This window comes from Mirounga leonina, unplaced genomic scaffold, assembly GCF_011800145.1.
Source record: "Mirounga leonina isolate KUSES-001 unplaced genomic scaffold, KU_Mleo_1.0 Mir_174, whole genome shotgun sequence".
In the NCBI taxonomy this organism is placed as follows: Eukaryota; Metazoa; Chordata; class Mammalia; order Carnivora; family Phocidae; genus Mirounga; species Mirounga leonina.
This window is the reverse complement of record NW_023270451.1, coordinates 2460105-2476059: the sequence shown is the minus strand read 5'-3', so window position 1 is coordinate 2476059 and position 15955 is coordinate 2460105. Positions and strand designations below refer to the sequence as shown.

Here is a 15955-nt window from a genome sequence, read left to right as displayed (position 1 = left end):
AAATAGACCTTAAGGAGATGAATATAAGTGAATTACCTGATAAAAGAGCTCAAATAATGGTCATGAAGATGTTCACTGAGGTCAAGGGAACAGTGTGTGGGTAAAGTGATAATTTCAACTAAGAGACAGAAAAATAAAAGAAAGTACAAACAAAAGCTGAAGAATAACTAAATTTAAAAATTCAACGGGGGGGCACCTGGGTGGCTCAGTCAGTTGAGCGTCCACCTCTCGGTTTCAGCTCAGCTCATGATCTCAGGGGTCGTGGGATCGAGCCCCGGGCTGGGTTCCCTGCTCGGCAGGGGGTGTGCTTCAAGAGGCTCGCCTCCTTCCCCTGCTCATGCTCTCTCTCTCCAATAAATGAATAAATCTTTTTTAAAAGATTTTTTTAATCTTCAAAAATCTATTCTGGTGTGAATCCCTCGATTGAACTTTAAAAAAATAGATAATAGTTAAGCAGAGAAAGAATCAGTTGATCTTAAGCAGAGAAAGAATCACTTAAAGACAGGGCAATGGAATTCATTCAGACAAAGTAGAAAAAAGAAAAAAGGAATGAAGATGGCTTAAGAGACCTATGGGATATACCATCAAGTTGACCAATATTTGCATTTTAAGGGTCTGAGAAGGAGAAGAGAGAAAGAAAGGGGCAGAAAGCTTATTCAAAGAAATAATGGCTGAGGGGCACCTGGGTGGCTCAGTTGGTTGAGCGTCTGCCTTCAGCTCAGGTCATGATCCCAGGGTCCTGGGATCAAGCCCTACATCGGGCTCCCTGCTGAGCAGGGAGCCTGCTGCTCTCTCCCTCAAATAAATAAAATCTAGAAAGAAGGAAGGAAGAAAAGAAAAGAAAAAAAAGAAAAGAAAAGAAAAGAAAAGAAAAGAAAAGAAAAGAAAAGGAAAAGAAAAGAAAAAAGAGAAGGGAAGGGAAGGGAAGGGAGGAAGGCAGGCAGGCAGGCTGAAAACTTCCCTAACCTGAAAAAAGAAACAGACATCCAGATCCAGGAAGCCCAGAGAATTTTAAATAAGATGAATCTAAAGAGACACATATGAAAACACATTATAATTAAAAAGTCAAAAGTTAAGATAAGGAAAGAATCTTAAAAATAGCAAGAAAAAAAAAAACCACCTTGTTACATACAAGGAAACCCCCATAAGACTATCAGCAGATTTTTCAGCAAAAACTTTGCAGTCCAGAAGAGATAGCATAATATATTCAAAGTTGTCCTTCACAATTGAAAAAGAGATAAAGAATTTTCTAGGAGGCAAAAGCTGAAGGAATTCATCACCACAAGACTTGGCTTATAAGTAATGTTAAAGGAATGTCTTCAAGCTCAAATGAAAGGATGATAAGTAGTAACAGGAAAACACATGAAAGTTTGTCTCATCAGTAAAGGTAAATATATAGTTAAATTCAGAATACTCTAATGTTGTAATGGTGATGGTTAAATCACATATAAAGCTGGTATGACAGTTACAAGACAAAAGTGTTAAAAATAACTATGTAATTTGCTAAGGGAAACACAATTAAAAGATGTAAATTGTGTAAATTGTGACATAAAAAAGATAACATGTCAGGAATGAAGTAAAAATGTAGAGTTTCTGTATAAGTTCAAACTTGTTACTACTAAAAGTAGACAATTATAATTGTTTTATATAAGCCTCATGGTAACCACAAAGCAGAAAACTACAGTAAATTCACAAAAAAAGAAAGAGAAAGGAATAGAAGCATACTACTATAGGAAGTCATCAAATCACAAAGGAAGAGAGTGAGAGAAGAACAAAGGAATTATAACACAGCCAGAAACCAATTAATAAAATGGCAATAGTAAGTTCATACCCATTAATAATTATTTTAAATCTAAGTGGAATAAATTCTCCAATTAAAAGGCACTGAATGGCTGAATAGATAAAGAACAAAACCCAACTATCTGCTGCCCACAAAAGACTCACTTGAGCCTTAAAGATATAAACAGGCTTAAAGTGAAGGATGAAAAAAGATATTCATGCAAATGGAAACCAAAAGAGATCAAGGTTATCTATACTTGGACAAAATAGAATTTAATACAAAGACTGCAATGAGACAAAGAAGGTAATTATATAATGATAAATGGGTCAATTCAACAAGAGGACATAACATCTGTAAGTATATATGCATCCAACATGGGAGCACCAAAATATATAAAGCAAATATTAACAGACCTAAAGGGAGAAATGAACACTGATACAAGTATAGTGGGGGACTTTAATAACCCCTTTCAACAATGGATAGATCATCCAGAAAGAAAATCAAGAAAGAAACACTGGACTTAATACATTAGACCAGATGGATGTAACAGACATTTATAGAACATTCCATTCAAAAGCAGAATACATATTCTTCCCAAGTAGAACATTGAAACATTCTCCAGGATAGCTCATATATTAGGTCACAAAACAAGTTTCAATGAATTCAAGAAAACTGAAATCATATCAAACACCTTTTCTTATCACAATGGTATGAAACTAGAGTCAATTACAAGAAGAAAACTAGAAAAGCAAAAATGTGGAGACTAAAAAAAACTGTTACTAAACAACCAATAGGTCAAAGAAATCAAAGGAGAAGTAAAAACTATTTACAAATGAAAACAAGAACAAAAAAAGACACACTAAAATCTATGAATGCAGCTAAAGCAGTTCTAAAAGGGAAATTTGTAGCAATACAGACTTACCCCAAGAAACAAGAAAAATCTTAAAACATCTAACTTTACACCTAAAGAAATAAGAAAAAGAAAACAAAGTCCAAAGTTAGGAAAAGGAAGGGAATAATAAAGATCAGAGTGGCAATAAATAAAGGCCAAAAGACAACAGAAAAGATCAATGAAACTAAGAGCTGATTCTTTGAAAAGAAACAAAATTGACAAAACTTCAGCTAGACTAACAAAAACAAACAAACACAAAAACAAAAAAAACAAGAGGACTCAAAATCAGAAATGAAAGAGTAGTTACAACTAATACCACAGAAATACTAAGGATCTTAGGAGATTACTACAACAATTATATGACACATGTTAGATAACTTGGAAGAAATGGGTAAATTCCTAGGAAAACATAATCTGGAAGAAATAGAAAATCTGAATAGATCAATGCCTAGTAAGGAGACTGAATTAGTAATCAAAAACCTTCCAACAAACAAAAGTCCAGAACCAGATGGCTTCACTGGTGACTTCTAACAACGACTTAAAGGATTAATAACAATCCTTCTCAAACTCTTCCAAAAACAGAATAGGAGGGAACACTTCCAAATTCATTTTATAAGGCATCAAACCAGACAAGGGCACCCTTAAAAAAATAAAGAGAATTACAGGCCAGTATCCCTGATGAACATAGATGGAAAAATCTTCAACAAAATTTTGCCAAATTGAATTGTACAATACACTGAAAGGATCATATACCATTATCAGGTGAGATTTATTCCAGGGATACAAAGATGGTTCAGCATATGCAAATCAATCAATATAATACACCACATAACAAAATGAAGGATAAAAACTATAGGATCCTCTCAACAGATGCAGAAAAAGCATTTGACAAAATCAACATCTATTCATGATAAAAACTCTCAACAGTTAGAGGAACGTAATAAAGGACATATATGACAAGTCTACAGCTAACATCATTCTCAACACTGAAAAGCTAAAAGCTTTTCCTCTATGATCAGGAACAAGAAAAGGATGCCTACTCTCCTTCACTTTTTTTCAAAATAGTAGGGAAGTTCTAGCCAGAAAAATTAGGCAAAAATAAGTAAATAAGTAAATAAATAAGTAAATGAATGAATAAAATAAAAGGCATCCACGTGGAAAGGAGGAAGTAAAATGTCACTATTTACAGATGACATATTATACAGAGAAAACTTTAAAGACTTTACCAAAAAAAACCTGTTAGAATAAATGAATTCAGTAAAGTTGCAGATACAAAAATAAGCATATGAAAATCTGTTGCATTCCTATACACTAATAACAAACAATTGGAAAGAGAAATTAAGAACATGATCCTGTTGTTAACTGCATCAAAAATAATAAAGTACCTATGAGTAAATTTAACCAAGGTGACAGATCTATACACTGAAAACTACAAGACACTGATGAAAGAAACTGAAGACAACACAAATAAATAGAAAGATTCCATGCTCATGGATTGAAAGAACATTGTTAAAATGTACATGCTACCCAAAGCAATCTATAGATTCAGTGCAATCCCTAGTGAAAATTCCAATGCCATTTTTCACAATAATAGAAAAAAAATCTTAAAATTTTATGGAACCATAAAAGACCCCAAATAGCCAAAGCAATCATAAGAAGGAAGAACAAAGCTAATATATCACATTCCCTGATTTTGAACTATATTACAAAGCTATAATAATCAAAACAATATGGTATTGGCATAAAAATAGACATAAATCAATGGAATACAGAGCCCAGAAATAAATCCATGCTTTTATGTCAATTAATTTATGACAGAGGGGCCAAGAATATACAATGGGGAAAGGATTTTCAATAAATGGGTGTTGGGAACCTGGACAGCAACATGTAAAAGAATGAAATTGGACCCCTGTCTTATACCAGACACAAAAATCAACTCAAAATGGATTAAAGACTTGAATACAAGACTTGAAGCCATAAAACTCCTAGGAAAAAACACTGGGGTTAAGCTATTTGACAATGGTCTTGCCAGTTAGTTTTTTAGAACTGATATCAAAAGCAAAGACAAAAAAGCAAAACTAAACAAGTGGGACTATATCAAACTAAAAAGCTCTGCACAGCAAAGGAAACCATCAACAAAGTAAAAAACCAATCTACTGAATGGGAGAAAATGTTTGCAAACCCTATATCTGATAAGGGGTTAGTATCTAAACTATATAAAGAACTCATAGCAAAAACTTGGTAGCAGTAATAATAATATTATTAAAAATAGGCAGAGAAATTGAGTAGGCATTTTTCCAAAGAAGACATACAAATGGCCAACAGTACTTGGAAGGGTGCTCAACATCACTAATCATCAGGGAAATTCAAATAAAAACTACAATGAGATATCAGCTCTCATCTGTTAGAATGTCTATCATCAAAAATACAAGAGATAACAAGTGTTGGTGAGAATGTGGAGAAAAAGGAACCCTTGTACACTGTGGTGGAAATGTAAACTAATGCAGCCACTATGGAAGAGTATGGAGGTTCCTCAAAGAAAAAGAGAGTATCTTATGATCCAGCAATTCCACTTCTGGGTATATATTCAAAGGAAACAAAATAACTACCTCAAAAAGATATCCTTATCCCTATGTTCATTGAGGCATTATTTACCATAGCCCAGATATGGAATTATCCTCAGTGTTTATCAGTGAATAAATGGATAAAGAAAATGTGATACACACACACACACACACACACGCAGAAGACTATTATTCAGCCATAAAAAAGAAGGAAATCTGGCCATTTTCAACAACATGTATGGACCTTGAGGGCGTTATGCTAAGTGAAATAAATCAGAGAAAGACAAACACTGTATGGTCTCACTTATAAAAACTGGAATCTAAAACATTGAACTCATAGAACAGATTGGTGGTTGCCAGAGGAGGGGGGTGGGATGGGGAGGGAAGTGGTTAAGTATGGTTAGAAGGTATAAACTTTCAGTTGTAAAATAAGTAAATCCCTGGGGATATAATGTAGAGCATGTTGCCTATAATTAACAAAAATACACTGTATATTTGAAAGTTGCTAAGAAAATAAATCTTAAAAGTTCTCATTATAAAAAACAATTTGAATCTATACAACTGATATTAAATTTATTGTGATGATCATTTCACAATATATATGTGATCAAATCATTATATTGTACACCATGGACTAATACACAGTTTTATGTCAACTATATCTCAATAAAACTTGGAAAAAATACAGATGTTCCGGTTGCCAAACCAATTAAGACAGAATATCTGAGATCAGAGATTCTTTGGTATAGCCAGGGCTGAGAACCACTGATAAAGGACCACTGTCCTTTAGAGGTAGAAGGAACTGTAAAGACCACGAGTCTACAAAGACTTAGACTATAACATAAGGCCGGAGTAGTGATCTGCTTAGTTTCTGGAGTGTCAGTAGCTTTTAAGGGACAGGGCATCCCTGCAGATAGTATACTATGGCTAGACTCTGTCTCGCATCTATGGCCCTATTTATCTAGAAAGTTTTCTCCCGTGACACTCTGGTTAATCAACCAGGCCATGATGAGCCAAGTTCTAAGATGTGTCATTAAAACTTCTAATTAGTTTGTTTGTGGCTGGTTGTTTCTTTCTTTCTTCAAGATTTTGTTTATTTATTTGAGAGAGAGAGAGCATGAGCAGGGAGGAGGGGCAGAGGGAGAGGGAGAAGCAAACTCCCCGCTGAGCAGGGAGCCCGATGTGGAACTCAATCCCAGGACCCTGGGATAATGACCTGAGCTGAAGGCAGATGCTTAACTGATTGGGCCAGCCAGGCGCCCTGGCTGGTTGTTTCTTTTAAGGATAGAAATACCAAAAAATATTTACAAAAAGAAGGAAATTAGAGATTCAAAATATCACTCTCACAATATCAAAACAAATACAAAATATCAAAGAACAAGTTAATTTTACACAATTTACTCAATAAAATGAAAGAAAACTGGAATAAATGGAGAAAGTTATTATGTTCCTAGATGGTAAGACAAAATAGGTAAGAAGGGCAGTTTCCTTAAAATTAATTGGTAAGTTTGAAAAATTTCCAGTCAAAATCTTAGTGAAATATAAAAGTATGTAGCTTTACTAAGTGATTGTAAAGTTCATTTGGAAAAAGGAATGGAAAAGAATGTGTAAGAAAACACTGAAAAAGAGAACAAGGAGAGCGAATTCGTGGTGCCAACTTTTAATGTGTATTCTAAGTCCACAACAATTAAAATTATGTTGTAACAGTGAAAGAATGGGCGTTATAATGGTAAGAATAATTGCGAACAAAGCCCAGTATATCTGATAGTGTAATAAAAACAGCATTTCACATCAGTGAAAGTATAATTTTTAAAATATATTGAGACAATTAGTTCAGTATTTGGAAACAATTTTTAATTTCTATCTCAAACTATCTACTAAAATAAAAACCAATGAGATACAAATCAAGTTAATACTTAAAAGTACAAAAAACAGTAAAAATGAGCAAAAGATATGAATGACTAATATGTACATGAAAAAGGGTTCAACGTTAGTCATCAGCAAAATGCAAACTAAAATCACAAAAAACACCTGTCAAAATGGTTGAAATTAAAAACACTGACAACACCAAATGTTGGCAGGGATTTAGAGCAACTGGAACTCTTACGCATTGTTGGTGAGAGTGTAAAATAATATAAATTTTTTTTAAGTTCTAGCAGTTTCTTATAAAACTAAATATACACTTTCCCAATGGTTCATTAACTCTACTTCTGGATATTTGCTCAAGAGGAATAAAAACATGTGTCCACAAGAAGACTTGTGCAAGAATTCATTTATAAGAGCCAAGAACTGAAATCTGGTATGCATAAATTGGGCAACAGTAATATTCAACACAATGGAATATCAATAACAAAAAGGAATGAACTACTGATACTAAAAATAATAATAATCATTATAATAAAAGCTGAATGCAAGAGGTCTTACATGAAAGTGCACACTGAATAACTCCATTTATATCAAGACTTACAATACGTAAAACTAATCTAAAATGAAAAACAAAAAACAAAAACAAAACCAGCAACCTCAGAACAGTGGCTAGGAAGGGGCATGATACACAGTGTTAACATTTTCTTTCTTTATAGGATTTTAGGTTACACAAGTGTATGCATTTGCTAAATTCAGCAATGCATATTTTAAATTTGCACATTTTCTTGTAAGTAAAATTTACCACAAAATTTTAAAAAACTGAGGACTTGCCTATGGTTTAACTATAACTTGCTCATCCCAGATTCCAATTCTCTGCTATTCCTGGAAAACGCAGTTTTGTGGTTAAAAAAATAATGTTTTCTAAGCTGTAAACAAATAATAGATGTCTACTTTATGACATGCTAATTTAGGGTGAAGTATACTGACATCTGCAATTTACTTTGAAATACATCCAAAAAAAAAAAAAAGGTAAATTGATAAAGATGTATAAAGAGGTAGCTATTTGGTAAAGAAAGTACAATAAAGTATCATGGTGGGCAGAATAATGTCCTCCCAAAGATGTCCACATCCTAATTCCCAGGTGAATATTAAGGTTGCAGATGGAATTAAGTCAGCTCATCAGTTGATCCTGAGATAGGGAGGGTATCCTGTATTATCCAGGGGGACTCAATGCAATCACAAGAGTCAGTAGCATTGGAAGAGGTGGCAGGAGAGGAGAATCAGAGAGGTGTAACTATGGAAGAAGTTCAAAGAGATGCCAGTGGCTGGCTTTGAAACTGGAGGAAGGAAGGCACGAGCCAAGGAACAAAGCAGTCTTTAACTTACACAACTGTCCCTGTATAAAATGTATGATTATCAATTCAAGGGAAAGTGACAAGAAAGTTTTCAAATCAGTTTGGAAAAAAAGAAAAAAACCCTAATAGAAAAAGCAATGGGGAAAACAAGCAAAAATCACCAAAAAAGATATAGTCAATAATCTTGTGAAAAAAATACTTGCCCTTTATCAGTACTCAAATGTATGCAGACTGAGATGGGAATTAAACAAGGTCTTGGAAAAGATCCATTTTTTTTTTATTATACTAGACAATGTGGGTGAAGACACAGGGAAGGGGTGCCTCATATGGTCCTGGTGAGACTGAAAAATACTCAGGCTTTCTGAAGTGTAATTTTTTTTATATTAAGGGTCTTAAACATGTTCATTATCTATATGCTGAAAATTTCATCTTCAGAAATTTCACAGGGAGATGTGAAAAAAAGGTTTTAAGTATATTCATTGAAGCAATGTTTGTAATTCAAAACACTGAAAATCTGAACGTTTCACAATAGGATGATTGAATTATGTTTCACACATAAAACAGAAAATTATGCCACCATTAACAGTATAATTTTTGACAAACATTGAATAATAGCAAGTTGTATGCTGGGGGGAAAGCAAGATATAAAACCATCAACAATGTAATCCCATTTTTGCTTAAAATTATATGTAAACATAATATTAGAAAAGTTATACACCTGGTTGTAAGTGGTGGTTATCTCTTCTAAGCGGTGGAGCTAAAGGGTCCTTTTTCTTTAACACTTTATGTGATATTCATCTACTACACCAGAATGTAAGCTCCTTGTGGGTAAGAAACAGCTCTTGTTCACCGTCATACCTTCAGCTTCTTACAGTGTCCAGCACAGGAAGGATGCCCAACAAACCTTGATGGACTTATAAATTGAATAGTTTTCTCTTTATTTCCAAATTTTCTGTCATCAGAATTTTTGTAACCAAAATAGTCTTAACACAAGCATCTTTTTTTTTTAAAGAAAAAAACAGCAAGACAAAACACGGTTTATGAGTAAAAATTTAGCACAATTCAAATGTCCAGTAGTTATTTTAAAATTTTGTTTTTTAAGTGTTTGGTGACCAACAGAAAATGATTATAGAACATTAAGGAAAAATTAGGAAATGTAATTACACATGTAATATGATCTCCATATGTGAGCAAATACCTTATAGAGAAAAGACTAAAAATATGAGAATGTTAACCACAGTTTTTGGAGGTTGGAATTATTTGTTATCTTTCCTTCTTTAACCTTTATCTCCTTTCCAAATTTCTGACAGTAAGAATGCATTATTCACATAGTCATAAAATGTTTAGGTTAAATTCTTTAAAATACCAGAGAGAAGAGGCAGCAAAATAAAGTGGGTAAGAGAAGGAGCCAGAACAAACTGTCTGGGTTGGAAGCTGGCTCTTCCTAGCTATGACCTTGAGCATTTGGCTCAACTCTGCTTCCTTTTCTGTAAAATAAGGAAAATAATAGAACCTACCTCACAAGTACATCATCATAGCTGTTTTTACTTTATTTTAAAAAGTTAATACTCACAGCACTTAAAATAGCATCTAGCACATAATAAAGGCTATAGAAGTGTTTCTTAAAGGACGCCTGGGTGGCTCAGCCAGTTAAGCATCTGCCTTTGGCTCAGGTCATGATCCCAGGGTCCTGGGATGGAGCCCCACATTGGGCTCCCTGCTCAGCGGGGAGTCTGCTTCCTCTCCCTCTGCTGCTCCCCCTGCTTGTGCTTTCTCTCTCTCTCTCTGACAAATAAATAAATTATATTTAAAAAAAAAAGAAGTAATTGTTAAAGTAAGTTATTAATGAACCAAGTCTCTGGAGAACCACATGGTAACCATATTTCTTTTCCTCCTTTCCTTCCTTCCTTCCCTCTTCCTTTCTTCTGTCACCCACAGGTTCCTTTCCCTTTGGAGAAAGACATGTATTTAGGGAAGATGGGGCAACAGATTATCTAAGTCAACATACTGAGACAGCAGTAAACAAGAACTTAATGACTGGTTAGAATACTGGAAATCAGAAATAATGTGCCAATGTTTCTGTATGTGGTGATAAGAAGAATTGGGGGGAGGAGGAGGTGGGAGATTGAAGACAAGATGAGCTAGGAGAAGGTCAGGAACTTGGGGCTTCATACCTCAATCATAGCACATACCCAGTGGCCAGCCTACCTTGGATCATTCCAACTGAATTGTGAGGGAGTCTGTAGAAAAGGGATGCACCCATCCCCCTCCACAAGGCAGCAGTTTTATCAAGAGCAAGTTGTGTGCAGGCAGGGGAGGCCCTAACTAGTCCCTTTCAGCTCTACCCTATTTAGCCAATGTCCTGAGACATTTCTCCCGCCAGGTGCGGCTTCTTGATGCCTTGGTTAAACCTGGTCTCAGTCAGTGCAGGGAACCCAGTGTTTCCCATCAGGATGACCGCTCCATTGTTTTCTCTGCAGAATGACACCAGCACTTGGGAAAAAGGAAACCATGTATCTCGTGTTGGTTCTGCTTCATTTTTAGAGAGCTGCCATTTCTTCCTCCTGTAATAATGGGTACGCCAGCATTATTCTCTATGGTTATACTTACTGTGTCTGTTTTTAACATTGCCTTTCAAAGGGTTAACCATACATTAATCAAATTAAAAAAGAACATGTTAAGTGAAAGCCGCAGTCACACAACCTCTCTAAACAAATCTCAGAAAGTTGAAAATAAACAGTTTAACCTGCCAATCAGTTATCCAGGGAACACTAAGACACCCTCTCTTTAATTTTTTCAGATTACATCAAAACCCTGGCTTCAGATCAGAACTGCAGAATGCTTGCACATTAGTGAGCTTGGAACCTATTGCAAGTCAGTCACATTACTCTTCCTTAAATGTCAAAACAGTGAGTACAGCATCTCCCAAGAACCATAAACAGCCGGCAGAGACTTAATACCAAGATCAGACCTTTCCATACAAGTCTCCTCTTTTTACCATTTAATTAAGATTACAGTTTGGATCTAACATGAACACTTGCCAGACCATTTCCACCAGAGCTCTTAAGACCCACCTTCCTCTGGGTCCTTTGAGGAAGACTTTGTGATCCACCACATTTGGACCAAAAGGAAGGCAGTTGCTGCCCTGCGGTCTCTCAAGAGAAGCCGGAAATCCACCTAAGTGAGCAGAGAGCCAGAAGTTAGAAAACACATGCCTTAACTTTAGGCTCAGAGAAATTTCTAAAAAGAGGAGAGTCCAACTCAGTGACACCCCAGTCAGTTCTCAAAAGCAACAATCTGGTATAAAAAAGGAAAAGCTCGACCTCATCTGGGCTGGCATAACCATAACCGGAGTGGCCTGGGGAGGCCCAGGAACAGATATCCAGAGCTGGGAATGTCCAAGAACAGTTTGAATTTGGGTGTTGAATGGGATCAGGAGTTGTGGGGCTGAGAACTGGGTGTCTGTGCCAAGCATGACACCCACCCTGTAGTAAGTGATCACTGCTTTTGGCACATAAATAAACCAATTAAGCTTAATTAGCTAATTAAACTACAATCCAGGCTTTTGATTTTGTAGCAGTAGTTATGGTTCAGAAGGTCTGGGGTTTATCTTTTTAGGAGAACTTCTTATAAACCAATGAATAACCTGATTCCTAGCCAGTAGGGATGGTGTTGGTCTGGGGGAAAAAATATATTTTATTTTGTTGGCCTTCCTGACCCATCCCATTTTAGCCAAAGGCAACAATTAATGACAGAATTTTGTTTGGTGACATATGTCATTTACTAGGTTTGTGTAAAAACAGTACAAAGATTGATGCCAGAACTTACACAGAATTTTGTCTCCTTCCGCCTATATGGTTCCCAGTTAGTCAGTCCAACATCAGAGCATATGACCATAAACACACACACATAACAAACCACTACCGCCTGGATTTTGCATCAAAATAACCCTACAGAGTTAACCAAGTCTTCCTTTGGGTACTTACAATCTCAATCACTCATCTGCTAGATGATACAGTTAATAAAACAAGAATGCCCTGGAGCTGTTATCTAGAGTGCTCACCAGAAACTGTGTTGTCAATTTGCCTACACAAGTGGACTCAGGGGACTGGTTCAACAGAGGCTGACATAAAGTGGCCCATCATTTATTCCTTTTCAGAGAAAACACAATTTCCCAGTGGGTAATACTTCCGTGAAGAGCTTGTCAAAACTCAAAATATCCTCCCCAGGGAAATCTATTTGCAGAGAAGATTTACAATCAGAAGGTTGTTGGATAAGCATCAAGTCTTGATCATATTAATGACAGGTGCCCTCAAGTATTAGCAGTCAGAATGCTGCCTACCTTTCCACTATGGGCACAATCCAAAACCATGTGAGTGGTCTGGAGAGTTGGGGCTCCTCCCCCCACTCAGTATTAAAGGTACACTGACACATTCTATCTTCTGATCCACTTGCTCAAATTCCATGGGACACCAGCCTTCTACTGAGATATTCTTGCCCATGCAATTTGGCCTCAGCTACCTGAATTCCTACGTCTTTTCATTAAGCAATTTCTTTGGCGGGGGTGGGGGAGTACTACTGATCCCTGATTTCATCTCTTATGTGTTGGTTCTTCCTAATTTCAATCTCTGAGAGTAATTTTAAGTTTTTACATACTACTTTGCTGTCTTTTAATTGTCTTTACATCAAAAGATAGATAAAAATTGCAGTTACAGGGTGCCTGGGTGGCTCAGTTGGTTAAGCGACTGCCTTCGGCTCAGGTCATGATCCTGGAGTCCCAGGATCGAGTCCCGCATTGGGCTCCCTGCTCAGCAGGGAGTCTGCTTCTCCCTCTGACCCTCCTCCCTCTCATGCTCTACGTCTCTCATTCTCTCTCTCTCAAATAAATAAATAAAATCTTTAAAAAAAAAATTGCAGTTATAGATTTTGGACCCATTATGCAACTGTCAGTGGTAGTATACACTGATTAAATGAGGGTAAGAGGGACTCCATCCTGGGACCACACAAATAACACTTGAATTCAGAATTCAACATGCAACCATTTGTCCTTTAGCCACCATGAACTTCCTGTGGTTCTTAAGTTTGGTTCTAATAACCAGACATCCACTCAAATTAGCTTAAGTAAAAAGGTCAGGGGTGGTTCTCAAGACTACTTCTCACAGAAACCAAAATGACAGGCCTAAAGTGAACGAGAACGTGGAAGTGGGCCATGAGATTGGTGTTTCTGAGTGGTTTGACAATCTTTCATTTCTTTCTGATGATCAAGGGCTATGTGGTCACTTCATCCCACATCTTTATCTCCTCTCACCTTGGTCCGTTTCCTTTAGTGTGTATGGCTCAACTAGGCCATCAGCCTCAAGGCTATCGGACCTACCTAAGTCTGCAGCTCCATGTTCCAAAAGTAATTTCAGAAGGACATCAAGATGTTTGTATAAATGAAGAGTAGAATAGGACTAAAATAAAGTATGATAAGGCTACTCAAGGGACTGACGTATAAACATGGCTCTGAACTTACAGGATTTCTTTACTGCCTTACAGAAGGATTTTTAAAATCTGCTATTTGATTTTTTTTTTTTTTTTTACAGACACACATTGTATTCATCTCCTAGATCTGCCATAATCAAGTACCACAAACTGGGTGGCTTAAAACAAAATTCTGTCAACTCACATTTCTGGAGGCTAGTAGTGTGAAATCAAGGTGTTTTTAGGGTCCTGCTCCTTCTGAAACATGTAGGGGACTCCTTGCTTGCCTCTCCCTGTGGTTAGTCAGCAATCTTTGGCATCCCTTGGCTTGCCGATCAATCACTCCAATCCTCCCCCTTCACATGGCATTCTATGTGTCTTCATATCATCTTCCCTGTATGCGTGTCTGACTTTGTGTCAAAATTTCTCCTTTTTACAAGGACACCAGTCATATTGAATGAAGACCCACCCTAACGACCTCATATGGATTTGAGTACCTCTGTAAAGACTATTTCCAAATAAAGTCACATTGAGGTGCTGGGGATCGGAACAATTCAATCCTTAAATCACATACATAGAACTTTATATAAAGGCATAAATATGATCATATGCACAGAGTTTCATTTTTAGTGAAGTGTTTTACTTTTTTCCCCTAAATTTGGTTCTGTACTTCCCTTCTCCCTTTTCTACTTTCATTCATCTTCATCATGCCATCTTCTTCCCCTTACCAAGGTAACCAATTTTTACAACCTAATATGTATCCTTTCTTAGTGTTCCCTGTAATGCTATCATCTCATTCAGATATATATACACACTTCTGTCAATTCTTTTCCCTCAAAAATAGAATCATTTTATGTACTTTTCTCAATAGTTTCTTATGAGAATTTCCTCCACATGGTCTTGTTCAGTTTTAATTCATTTTTTTATTGATTGCAAACATATTCCTTTGTGTGAGATGTATCATAAATTATTAAGCTACTACTCTGTTGATGGGCATGCCCCCTTTTTCCTGTTTTACACAATGCTGGAGTAAACCTCCTTAGACATAGATCCTTAAAACTGCTTTTATTTCTATGGGCTACAGTTAAGTATTGAACTGCTGGGTCAAGGCTACATGTACTTTTTATTTTAATAGATGTTGTCAAATTTCTTTCCCAGAAGATTTTAGCACATCACATTTCACCAGCAAAGTATCAGAGTACATCCCCTCACCCTCTCCCCCCACCAGCATACAGTATTATGGCTCTTTCTGCCAATCTAAGTATAAAATGGTGTTTTGTTTTGTTTTTTTTAAAGATTTTATTTGAGAGAGAGAGAATGAGAGAGAGCACATGAGAGGGGGGAGGGTCAGAGGGAGAAGCAGACCCCCCGCTGAGCAGGGAGCCCGACGCGGGACTCGATCCAGGGACTCCAGGATCATGACCTGAGCCGAAGGCAGTCGCTTAACCAACTGAGCCACCCAGGTGCCCGAAAATGGTGTTTTATCATTAATTTTAACTTGCCTCTCTCTGACAGCTAGTGAATCTAAGCATCCTCTCATATGTTTATTGGTGTGTTGGCCATTTGAATTTACTCTTCAGTGAGCTGTTCATTTGTATCTTGAGTATCTTTCATCAACTCGTTTTTTTCTCAAATTTAAGAGTTTATATTAGAAATATAAACCTGTTACATTACAGATGTACTTTTCTTATTTATGTATTGACTTTATAATTTTAAAAATTAAATTTAATGATGCTGTCTTTTACAGTTTCTGGTCTTGATTTAAAACGGTCTCTCCCACCCTCAGAATGTTCACGTAGCCTACCAGATTTTTAAACAATCCCTTCATTGTTATATTTTTTACATTTAAATATTTGACCTATTTGAAGTGGATTTTTCCATGTAGTATCAGGTAGGAGTCAGTTTTGTTTTTTTTTTCCAAATTGAGAGCCAGTACCATCTATTTTTTCTTACATCTTTTCTCCACAGTTCTATATTAAATCCTCACTTCTACTGGGATTTGTATCTGGCTCTAACAGCCAATTCAAAAAGAATG

At 36.3% G+C, this 15955-nt stretch overlaps 1 long non-coding RNA gene across 1 annotated transcript in view; it reads right to left on the bottom strand.

Annotated features, from left to right (window-relative positions):
* Positions 1–10214: 10214 nt before the first annotated feature.
* Positions 10215–15955, bottom strand: part of LOC118020630 — a 45827-nt gene continuing 40086 nt past the window's right edge. The window contains exons 4-5 of the long non-coding RNA XR_004681967.1: positions 11532–11634; positions 10215–11021 (exon numbers count right to left, since the gene is read on the bottom strand). This is a non-coding gene — a long non-coding RNA (uncharacterized LOC118020630). The remainder of the gene's footprint in view (positions 11022–11531; positions 11635–15955) is intronic.